Source organism: Halichoeres trimaculatus, unplaced genomic scaffold, assembly GCF_033239565.1.
Source record: "Halichoeres trimaculatus isolate MK-OKI-2021-1 unplaced genomic scaffold, fHalTri1.1 fHalTri1_scaffold_17, whole genome shotgun sequence".
Lineage (NCBI taxonomy): Eukaryota > Metazoa > Chordata > Actinopteri > Labriformes > Labridae > Halichoeres > Halichoeres trimaculatus.
In genome coordinates, this window is record NW_027437195.1 from 1,432,501 (window position 1) to 1,444,709 (window position 12,209).

The 12,209-nt window shown below is 43.8% G+C and overlaps 1 protein-coding gene across 1 annotated transcript in view; it reads right to left on the reverse strand.

Annotated features, from left to right (window-relative positions):
- The window catches only part of LOC141806716 (protein phosphatase 1 regulatory subunit 37), a 99,444-nt gene that overhangs the window by 83,821 nt on the left and 3,414 nt on the right, over positions 1-12,209 (reverse strand). The gene's annotated exons all lie outside the window — the stretch shown is intronic.

Sequence of the window (12,209 nt, forward strand, 5' to 3'; positions counted from 1 at the left end):
TTTACACGTGCAGAGCGTTTATCAGAGCCACTCAGCCACTCCTGTTAGAGATGGCTTCTTCTGTCTGTCTTCTGTCGGCACAAATATTTGTTCGAAAAAGGTCTATGGCCAAAACATTGCTAAATTAAAGTTCTTCTTTCTGGAAATGTGCCCAGTGTGCTGGAAGTTTTTTCTTAATGTTAAGAAACTAAAAGACAAAAATTACACCAACACTGCTTGAAAGACAGTGCATATAGGGCAAAAAAATGTTTCAGCTTAGTTTTTTTTTTTTTTTTTTAATGAGACAATACTCTTCATCCAGGAAACCTGACGAGCACATTTACTGTTTTAATATTTACAAATAACACAGGCATCATTGTTTTTCTTTTTGTTTGTTTGTTTTGTTTTTTATCTTGAAAAAAGACCTTCTTCTGGACTCTTCAGGTGAATGTGGCCCCTCTCATGGGAGAATCCTGGCTTGGTGTGGACTCTGTAGTCTGGACCTGGTGTAGGTCTGGTGATTGTTCTTAAACCTTCTGTCATCACCCTCCTTAGAGTTTAACCTCTTAATGTCTGAACTAATTTATAAGAATAATATAACTGTTTTGTGTGTTTTAGCATTCTTAGAGGCTAAATTGAGTGGAGATTGTAAATTTAAAAACATCACATACAATAAACATGCAATTTTTTTATATATAAAGATTCATAAGTTCCCACTCTGACCAATATATAGGGACATAATGCGTTGATTTGACCTTGGTATGGGTTGAATATGAATCAATAAGCATTAAAGGTCAAAGGTCACCTCAGCTGCATCCAGACCTGACAGAGTATGTCGCAAATCCATGACAACAGGCATTAAGGGGGTAATTAAGTGTCAGAGGACATCAGCCGCTCTTTAAAGCCTCGCTCAGCCTCTACCTTCAGCACACAGGTACAGCGCCCCCTGTGCAAAGACCCTCACACTAAAACATCTGTTTGGCCTGTTTCCTGTTACAGTGTTGGCCTACAGAAAACAGCTCTGAGAGGTCATCCAGGTGTGCTGAATGGACCTGAGCCTGAGCCTCATTGCACACAGCACGCTGAGCCCTCTCCTCCTCTGCTGCAGCTGTGCCTGTCACTCAGAGAGAGTATCTGCACACACAGAGGAGATGAAGCTGTTCCTCCACCTGAGGATCAGGTCCTGCACCCACTGAAGGCTTCCCCAACACCCAGACAACATCAACAGTCAGGTATTTAGCATGCTCACTTCATGTTTTTCTCTGGGAATGAATGGACGTCTCTGAGTTTAATTCACCATAAAAAAACTTTTCGACATCTAAAAACAGACACCAGCCGACCCCGCGCTGCAACTCAGAGCGACAGAGGACAGACCCGTCTGAGATATGACCTTCAGGTGATCCCTGCATTAGTTTGAAGCAGGGAGAGGAGGAGCTGCTCACACCCTCTGAGTGAGTGTGTGTGAGAACAGTTTTTCTCTGTGTGTCTCTGACTCCTGCTCTCTGACTTCATCCAGCTCACAGACGCTCTCATGTAACATGTGCGACCGCCCAAGTGTGCAAATCCATTTTAGACTAATAGCGCACCACCAATAGTGCATCTCACACACACACACACACCTACACACACACACACACACACACACACACACACACACACACACACACACACACACACACACACACACACACACACACACACACTTAAACTGCTCAGTATTCAATTAGAAGCAGAGGGGGGGAGATAAACCAGCTTTTATCTTTGCAGCTCTGCTCACGATGTAACAGTACTGAACTACAAAACAGTGTGTAGATGAATCCTGTGTGTGTGTGTGTGTGTGTGTGTGTGTGTGTGTGTGTGTGTGTGTGTGTGTGTGTGTGTGTGTGTGTGTGTGTGTGTGTGTGTGTGTGTGTGTGTGTGTGTGTGTGTGTGTGTAAGTTCCTGTACTGATCTTCATCCCGACCCCTGCTCCCTGCTCTCACCCTTGCTGATGCACTGCTAAGTGTCCCTTATCACCACGTCGGCCTGTAATGAGAGGAGCGACACATGTCCGCTGCTCCTGCTGCTCCCCGATAAACCTCAGACTCACTACTCCTCTTCCTCCTCCTCCTCTTCTTCCTCGACTTCTATTTCCTCCTCCTGTTCCTCCTTCTCCTCTTTCCCTCTCCTCCTCCTCCTCCTTTCTGAGCTTTTATTTAGCATGCAAACCCACTAACAACCACCGTGGAAAAGTGCAACACTTTGCTTAGTGACATTTACCTCGCTGCAGAGAGAGACGGTGTGTGTGTGTGTGAGTGTGTGTGTGTGTGTGTGTGTGTGTGTGTGTGTGTGTGTGTGTGTGTGTGTGTGTGTGTGTGTGTGTGTTTGAGTGTGTGTGTGTTGGGAAAGGCAGAGCAATAACAATCAGCATGCACTTAATTTAAAAGACAGAAATGTGTGTTTGTGTGTTTCCTGGTGTCTGTGTAGTAGTGTGTAGTGTGTGTGTGTGTAGTGTGTGTAGTGTGTGTGTGTGTGTGTGTGTGTGTGTGTGTGTGTGTGTGTGTGTGTGTGTGTGTGTGTGTGTGAGTGACTTCCGCAGTGCAACATTAATGCTAATCAAAGGAGCTGAGAAAGCAGCGGTGGTCTGTAGAAACAGATTTTCTCTCTTGTCTTTGCCCCCCCCTCCTCCTCTCCTCCTCCTCCTCCTCCTCCCTCCTCCCTCCTCCTCCTCCCTCCTCACAGAGGTTCCTCCCGTCAGTGTGGGCTGGCTCTGACCCTGCAGCGTGCGGCACAGAGCCGTATTGTTGTGCAGCGGTGGGATAATAAACATGGAGAGTGCAGTTGTTGTAATTGATTTCTCTTCAGTCCACTCGGCTGAATAATCTGCACAGAAAGCAGCGCTAAGCTCTTCATTAGAAGATTTGCCAACATGCAACTCATTCTGAGATTATTCTGCAAACATCAGGCGCAGAATACAAAGAGCACAGAGTCAGCGCGTGTTGGACTCACAGGCCTTTTGTGTTTGGAGGATTGAGGAATGGAATGATGACAGCTTTTGTTCTCAGTAAAGTGAAATAAATCCATCAATAACCAGCCGGGTTAACCCTGCTCTCACTGAGCTCCTTCAATTCCCTGAAGGAGGAACAGATCCATAGGAGTCTCTGAGACAGCTTCAAACACCAGGTCTGACGTGGGCCTGGAGGATGTGGTGACGTCTTCACTTCGAAAGGGGTAAAACAGTTCCCTCTGTCGTCTCGTCCTCTGCTTTTGTCCTAAATTGTCAAATCAGGATGTGGTGAATGTGTCATCACCTTCTCAGGTCAGGATGAGAGATAAATCTGCTGGTACACTTCCTGTTACAGCTGATCCTGGTCGCCTCACTGCTGGTTTCTCTCTAAAGGGGCTTTTCCACCAGATCCAGGAACCTTTAGGTCCTGATACTATTCTTCCGGGAACTAACTAATTATTGTCTGATCTGTAGTAAAGATCAAATCAGAGCAGCATGAAACACTGATCCACCAACCAGGAGCGTTCAGCTATCAGGCCCCGCCCCCAAAAGTTCCCAAGCCTCTGGAAAAGTACTCCCTCCAAGGCAGGGCTGTTTAATAGGGTAGATCCACACAGACCCTTGGTCCTGCAGATTGAAAAGGACTTCGAGGGCGCTGGAAAAGAGGGTTTCAGACTGTTTTTGGACCTAATAGACCTTCCTGCTTCAGTTCTCCCCATAGACTGTAAAAAGATAAATACATAAAAATAAATGGAGGTCATCTCACTCAGTTTGCGGTGAGGTTGCCACAAAACCTGCTCCCCCTGGTGGCGGGCTGCAGTACAGGTCAAAAACTCTACCTCCCCAGTCATTTAAGATGGGCTGTGGTCAAACTTTAAAAAATAAAACACCTGATAGAAATGTTTCTTACACCTGTATGATGTGGAGATTTGAAGGTATTCTCCAGTTCCAGTTCTCTTTTTTTTCTGGGAAGGTTTTTGCTCATTAGTTATTGGAGGTTGGCTTCAAGTTAAATAATGATTGACTTAAGATTTGTTTGTTTTTTCAGGAATAGTGAGATATGTCAGGAAGAAGAGCCAAAAAAAAATTGGGAAAAAAAATAAAAACATGCTTTTCTCTCCCGGCTTCACTCAGATTCTCCGGTCCCTGGCCGCACAATGGTGGCGCCTGTGACGGGGGTATTCTGGCTTCAAAACCATACAATGGTAAAAGACGGAGCCATGCTGTCCACTCTATATACAGTCTATGGTCCTCCCTCAGTCTGATAGGACCCGTGAAGAGGACCCGTGCAGACTGTAAACGGTGTCAGTTCAGTTACTGATCACAGAACATTAGAGGACCCCCTCCTGCTGGTTCTGCTGAGTGAACTCAGAGAGTCTGAGCTGAGCGGCCTCAGACCCGCTGGCTCCCATGTGTTATTGTTTACCACTCCTATGAAGATGTCACCGACAGCAACACTGTTTTATCCACTTACTTCATTTCAAAGGAGTGCAGCCAGCCCCAGGGTGCAATAAACCAGCTTTAAATAGTCTTCATGGCTGCTCCTCGGGGGAACGGCCCCGCGCATGAACAGACCTAATTTAATAAATTTGCTCTTTAGGCGTTCGTCTTATTACTGATTCATTCACAGGCAGCCCTTTTGGTCTAAATATTGCCCCTCTTAGCTAATGCTTAACCATACATATTTTACTCTTCAGGAGGACCACCTACATTCCTCTGCTCTGTAACTGGCTTCATTAGCACCTCAGAGATAATACGGCGGCTGTATGCTTAATGTAAGCACTGCTAACACTCTAATTTTCCACAAATAATTCCCCTTGATCTGCGCTCTGATTTATGCAGCGAGGGGAGCAACGGGGGGAGAGTGGCGGGGGGAGAGAGGCGGGGGGAGAGAGGCGGGGGGAGAGCAGCGCGCCGTAACACGGCCGGTCCAAGTAAAGCAAGTATGTACATAAAATGAATTATAAATGTGACGCTGTGTGTTTCAGGGGGAGCGAAGAGAATAAGCAAGTTTAGTGTAGAGGGAGAGGACATGTGTGTGTGTACATGTGTGTGTACATGTGTGAATGTGTTCTCAGTGCGGAGTGTTTGCAGAACATTTTTACTGTAAATGAAAGACTACAGAGCAGAGCAGAAGAACTTATCTGTTAATACATCTCAGAAAAACTGTTTTTTTGTTGTTGCTGTTTTAACTTTAATATCAGTTACTGAGAGAACAAGAAATCACTGTCAGACAGTTTTTCTGTTAGGGGTTAGAAGTTAGGGTAGCCGGGGTCACTTTGGTCAAACGGCTGGAGACAGACCAGTTTGTGGCACGTTCCAAACTGTGGTCATCCAGTTGCTGACAGAGAGAAAGGAGTGGTCTCTTTCTGGAGCAACCATCCTTGAGGGATGGGTACCGAGTTAGGTACTTTTATGGGTACCAACCGAATTCTATTAAATGTACCAGGCACCGATTCACATAAAATCAAAAGGTACCATGTTTAGGTACCTAAATGCATCCTTGTGACAGTGAGGTAGGGGAAGAGAAGGTGATTTTCCATGCTGGACATGAACACAGCATTGCAAGGTTAAACATTGAAGAAATAATATGTTAGATTGAAAAAAAGCACATTTTACTATCAAACAAATTGATTTTAGTTTTGAGTTTTACCACATTAACAGAAAAAGTACCGAAAATTGGTACTGTTGAGTACTGGTACCAGTTGCCAGGTACTGGGCATCGGTACCATATTGTTTCTAATGTGAAAAGTACCCGTCCCTACCATCCTTTAGTGAGTTGGAGAACAGTAACTTTAACTTACAGCTGTGGGACTTCTTACAAAAATTTCTGTGGTGATGATGATGATGATGGTGGTGGTGATGATGGTGGGAGCTCAGAGTTTTCTTAGCAGGTGAGCTCTCAGGTGTGCCTGACAGCGTGAGCACATCTATTAGGTGTGAGCACACCTATTTCATGAGCTTCAGTGGTGCATTGTTACCATTCAGATGTACTGTATGAGCTGGTACTCTACTACAAGCTTTAAACAGCCCCTCAGTGTGTGTGTGTGTGTGTGTGTGTGTGTGTGTGTGTGTGTGTGTGTGTGTGTGTGTGTGTGTGTGTGTGTGTGTTTCAGCTGTAATATTTGCATTCACACTAAGCAGTGAGCAGAGCCCTGCAGTTAACCTGCTCTTAGCCTCCTGTTTGAGCGCAGCACGATGAGCCTGATTGAGACTGATGGAAACAAACGATTCAAATTATCTCTGGATTTTACTGTGTACACACTCTGTGTGTGTGTGTGTGTGTGTGTGTGTGTGTGAGAGAGAGAGAGAGAGAAAGAGAGAGAGACTGTACTGTTCCATGGAGCTGTCTCTGTGTTATTGAGCCTGAGTTTCCAGCCTGTCGTGCTCTGACAGACTGTGAGCTTTGACTTGTATCAGGTTTTATTGTTGTATCGATCTCTGTGCAGCGCTGTGAAATAACCTTATGTACTCATTTCATGAGCAAAGCTGCTGATGCTGCATAAAAAACAACAACAACACCTTATTTCTGTTTGCAGACCCTATAAGAATAGAGGTTGGATGGAGGATTGATGGAGGATTGACGGTTGGATGGAGGTTGGCTGAGAACCATGGTCCATGAGGGCATATTGTCACGTACAGAGCTGACCAGTGGTTTGATATTTTACCAGTGCTGTTGCTTCCCTTCAGTATAATGTTAGAATAGGTATTTTCTCTGTGTGACTGAGACTTGGCTGAGTGTTGGTGAGTCCAGCTCTTTCACTGAGCTTGTACCCCCGGATTGCTGCTATTTCAATTCCCTGCGGACGTTGGGCCGGGGAGGAGGGATAGCAACAATCTACAAGAGTTGTTTTAAATGTAGGCAGCTTTCGCTGTCATCTTCTTTCACCAGTTTTGAGCTGAGCGTTTTTGAGCTGGGTCGCTCCCAATCAGTGCTGTGCGCCGTGGTATATCGGCCTCCTAAGTATAATAAGGACTTTTTAAATGACTTTTCTGAGTTCCTGGCTGAAATCATGCCAAAATATAATCATGTTCTTATTGTTGGGGATTTTAATGTGCATGTGTGTTGTCCTGATAAGCCGATGGCTAAAGACTTCTTAAATCTGATCGATTCTTTTAATCTTGTGCAGTCTGTGTCTGGTCCCACGCAAGAACATGGACACACACTTGATCTTGTTTTATCATATGGTTTGCCTGTTCTTAACCTTGAGATCTGCGATGCAGTGTTTTCGGACCATATGCCCGTATTATTTGAGGCTGCTGTTGCTTGCAACTCAGTTAAAGCTCCCGCTGCTCCTCGGCGCTGCCGTATTATTAACCCCTCCACTGCTGGTCATTTCTCTGCAGCTTTCGATCAGAATTGTGTCATACCTGAGTCTGTGGGTAATACGGAGGAACTTTGTTCTTGGTTTCACTCTACCTGCCAATCTGTTTTAGACACTGTTGCTCCACTAAAAATCAGGCAGCCCAGAACTAAATCTGAGCCCTGGCTAAATGACAGGACTCGTGCTGTCAGATGCAAGTGTCAAAGAGCGGAGCGAAAGTGGAAAAAGGACAAACTGCAGGTGTCACTTCAAATGTTAAAGGACTGTTTGCGTCATTATCAGAAAACTGTGAAGGACGCTAAAACAAGACATTTTTCTGATATTATTGTGGCAAACTGTCACAAACCATGTGTTCTGTTTAAAACTATTGACTCTGTTCTTAATGCCCCTCAAACTGTCTGCATGGAAGCTTCTTCTGCCGTGTGTGAGAGCTTTCTTTCTTTCTTTATTGACAAAGTCAATTGTGCTAGGGCTCAAATCTCTCTTTCTGTGTATGACCCCTCAGTCTCTGTCCCCTGCTCTGCTGTCTTTGAGCAGTTTGAGCCTGTTACTCTGCCCTTTCTTCAAGAGATTGTGGGTCATTTAAAGCCCTCAGGCTCTCCAAGAGATGCTATACCCCCATGTTTATTTAAGGAGGTTTTCTCCGCTATAGGGCCATCTGCTATGGCACTTATTAATAGCAGTCTGTCCTCAGGTGTGGTCCCTAACTTGCTAAAACATACAGTAGTTCAACCTGTGCTTAAAAAACCTGGTCTCGACTCCACAGTTCTTTCAAACTTCAGGCCAATCTCAAAACTGCCTTTTCTTGCAAAAATTCTGGAAAAGATAATTCACATTCAATTCATGGCCTTTCTGGAAGAACACAATATTTTAGAGGTTTTCCAATCCGGTTTTAAATCCCTTCACAGCACCGAGTCAGCTCTTTTAAGAGTTTTTAATGATATACTTTTAGCTACAGACTCTGCTGACTGTGTTGTCCTTGTTCTTTTAGATTTAACTGCTGCATTTGATACTGTGGATCACGATATCTTGATTTCTCGTCTGGAGCATTGGGTCGGCATTAGGGGCATAGCACTTGACTGGTTCAGGTCTTACTTGACTGATCGCACTTTCTCTGTCAGCCTTGGTGATGCTGTATCCCCTTCCTCTGCTCCTCTCTCGTGTGGAGTTCCACAGGGCTCAGTCCTAGGCCCTCTCCTCTCTCTCTTTATCTGCTTCCCCTAGGATCAATACTTAGGAAGCATGGTATTGCTTTCCACTGTTATGCGGATGACAGTCAGATTTATGTCCCCCTCAAAAAGAATAATGAGCACTCTCTTCAACTGTTGTTTGAATGCCTTGACGACATTAAAGCCTGGATGGGTCTTAATTTTTTTTTTATTTTAATGATAAAAAGACTGAGGTGATGGTTTTCAGTGGTATGACTGGGACCCCCCCTGTACATCTGGGTTCCCTGGCCCAGTACAACAAACAGACCATCACAAACCTGGGGGTTAAAATTCAAGGATTCAAGGATTCAAGGATTCAAGGATCCTGATTCCCAATGGATCCTGATTTTAAACTTGATGGGCAGATTAAGGCTGTCGTGAGATCCAGCTTTTTCCATTTGAGGCAGCTGGCCAAAATTAAGCCAATTCTTTCGAGGCAGCATTTTGAATCAGTAATCCACGCCTTTGTGACCACTCGGCTGGATTACTGCAACGCTTTATATGTGGGGGTTAGTGGGTCCTCCATCGCCCGTCTCCAGACTGTACAAAATGCAGCTGCACGTCTTTTATCTGGCACTCGTAAATATGAGCACATTACCCCTGTTTTAGCCTCACTTCACTGGCTGCCCATAAAATTTTGGATTGATTTTAAAACGATTTTATTTGTTTTTAAATCTCTCCATGGTCTCGCTCCGCCCTACCTCTCTGAGCTTCTGCAACCTCACTCACCTTCCCGTTGTCTCAGGTCAGCCGATCAGCTTCTCCTGAAGGTCCCTAAGACCAAGCGGAAGCTCAGAGGGGACCGTGCCTTTGCTGTCGCAGCCCCAAAACTCTGGAACGGGCTGCCTCATAGCATTAAACATGCCCCGTCTCTGCCTATTTTTAAATCCCTTCTTAAGACCCACTTTTTCTCCCTGGCTTTTGAAGCACAGTAGCTGGCGATTGTTTTATTTATTTTTATTAAATTTTATTTATTTTATTTTGCTTCTTCTGTGTTTTTATTCATTTTAATTTGTTTTATGTCTTTTATATTGCTCCTTGTCCTTGACAAATTCATTTTACTTATGTTTTATGTCTATTCCTTTATCTTGTATCTCATTCACAATCTTGTACAGCACTTTGTTTTAACTATGGTTGTTTTTTAAAGTGCTTAACAAATAAAGTTGGATTGGATTGGATAGGTAAGGATATTTTGGGATATGTTGGATCATCTTAGGATAGGTAAGGATACGTTAGGATATTTTGGGATATGTTTGGTCATCTTAGGATACGTAAGGATAAGTTAGGATATGTTAGTATAAACTACAATATGTTAGGGTATGTCCCTATAGCGAGGAAAGTTAATAATGTGAGCGAGGCCTGAGTGTTTTATGCCTCTATGTTTATATGGAACCTTATACTTGGATTGGAGTTTAAGAGATTAGAGTAGAAGCCCAAACTGAGTAAAAATGCTCTGTATTAACACCTCAATCTGAATAAAGAGGCCAAATTTCATTTGGTTTCACAGAGGTGAAATAATTCTTTTCCCAAACTGATCAAAAGTAAAAGTTTGGTCATGTAAACAGTAAATTGGAGAGCTGTCAGGCTGGGTTAGGTTATGTCACAATATGTATCATATGTACACTCACCGGCCACTTTGTTAGGCACACCTGTCCAACTGCTCATTAACGCAAATTTCTAATCAGTGTGTAGACATGGTCAAGACAATCTGCTGCAGTTCAAAGTGAGCATCAGAATGGGGAAGAAAGGTGATTTAAGGGACTTTGAACATGGCATGGTTGTTGGTCTGAGTATTTCAGGAACTGCTGATCTACTGGGATTTTAACCCACAACCATCTCTAGGGTTTACAGAGAATGGTCCCTTCTTGTAATTTTTTTGTCTCTTTCTCGTTATCTTTGTATTTGGAGTGGATCATTACTTTGTATGGTTCATTGTTGGTCATGGACACCAAACTTTGCTTGGCTTCAGTGATATTTTTTACTACTTTTCTCCTGTGTTTGTCTGGAGATCCTACATGTAACCATGGCTGCATTGATAACATGTGAACTCAGCTGTTGGCAGCCTGTAGCATGTCAATGCTAACTGGTGTAAGGCCTGATGTCTTCCCACAAGGTGAGGAGAAGGGGGTGAGGACGACGTGCTGGTTCTCAGGTGTGAGCTAAGAAGTGATGACATGGACCTGTCCTTCCATCCATTGTTATTGGGAACTTAAAACCTATCTCCAATAAGATGGACGAGCTAGCTGTGCTAACCCAGCAACAGAGGGAATACAGGAGGCAGAGTAGCATCATGCTATTCACAGACGTGTCTATTGGTCGATACCCAAAGCCTAGGTATCAGTATCTGTATCGGTATCAGGACCAGAAAAGTTGGATAGGTGCATCACTAGTTAAGTTATCTTAGGATATGGTGGTATATGTTGCTTAAGGTCACAATATAAAGCAGTAACTCATTATGTTAGGATATATTGTGATGTTACATGGTGATACCATTTATTATATATTATCTTATTACATGATAAGTTATCATACATTATTATGTATGCTGGAGCTGATTAGGTAATACTGTGACATAGTATGTTATCAAAACACTCATATTCCTTGTCACATAACGATTGGCTGTATTTCCATGCAGTCAGTACTCAGGTTAGGGTCAATATTCTGGTTTCTAGAACATTCAGAATAACCTGTTTACATGTATGAGCAAACAGTTATTCCTGTTTACATGGTACACCGTTGAAAACAGCAACGCATGGGGCACATCTCAATGCACGGAGAATACTGTGACGCAATAAGTGTCATTTCCACTGCTTCTTCCTGTATCCATAGCAACAATAACAACAACAACAGCAGCAGCAATTAGAGCCCTGTTGAATCTTTGTCCGTCTTTTGTTTTTATGAAGACTTCAACTTGTAGCAACAAAGTCATTCGTTAACCTATGTTTTTAAAAATACAAGGATGAATTAATGTAAATTAACTATTATCATTATAAAATAAGCCCCTCCAATACATCACATTTAAAGGGGACATATCATGCTTGTTTCTCCTGTTCACTTTGCCAGACTCAGATGCCTGTAAAGCATTTCTGCCCTCAGTACAAGTCATTTAGTTCCTTCATTGCCCCACAATAGTGTTCTCAATATCCTCAGTTTAGGCCATTCTGAAGATCTCGTTGAAACGCTCCGTTTCCAGAATGACCTCCAGTAACCTCACAATGTCACAGCCCTTTGTGCTCTGATTGGTCAGTTCTATCAGAGGGGCGGAGGGGGTAGAGCCAGGGGGCGGTTTTTGCAGCATGGCAGTATTTACAAAATCTCCATATTGGATGGAGCAGACCGAGCGAGTTTGCTGTTTGCCAAAACTTCACTGTAAGGCATTGATAGCACTAATAAAATGGCAGAGTGTAGGATACGTCCTTTTGTATTGGACCCCGAGTCAGACCCAGACGGTTCTGCAGCTCAGGAGGAAGAAAATCCACCTGGACACAGATCATCTCAGGACGCTTCAGTGTGGTGAGTCAAACCGGTAGTGTAACATGTAGAGTTTATACGATTATACTCGGCTCTTGGTGGGTGTATCCCTCGGTGGCGGTTGTGTGACTAACTGACATCACAGAGGAGGAGCTGCTTTATCAGATTACTCCAATAAAAGAAACGATGGTCGAAATCTTGCAGCCAACTGGCAGCGACCTATTTTCAGAGGCATCAAAT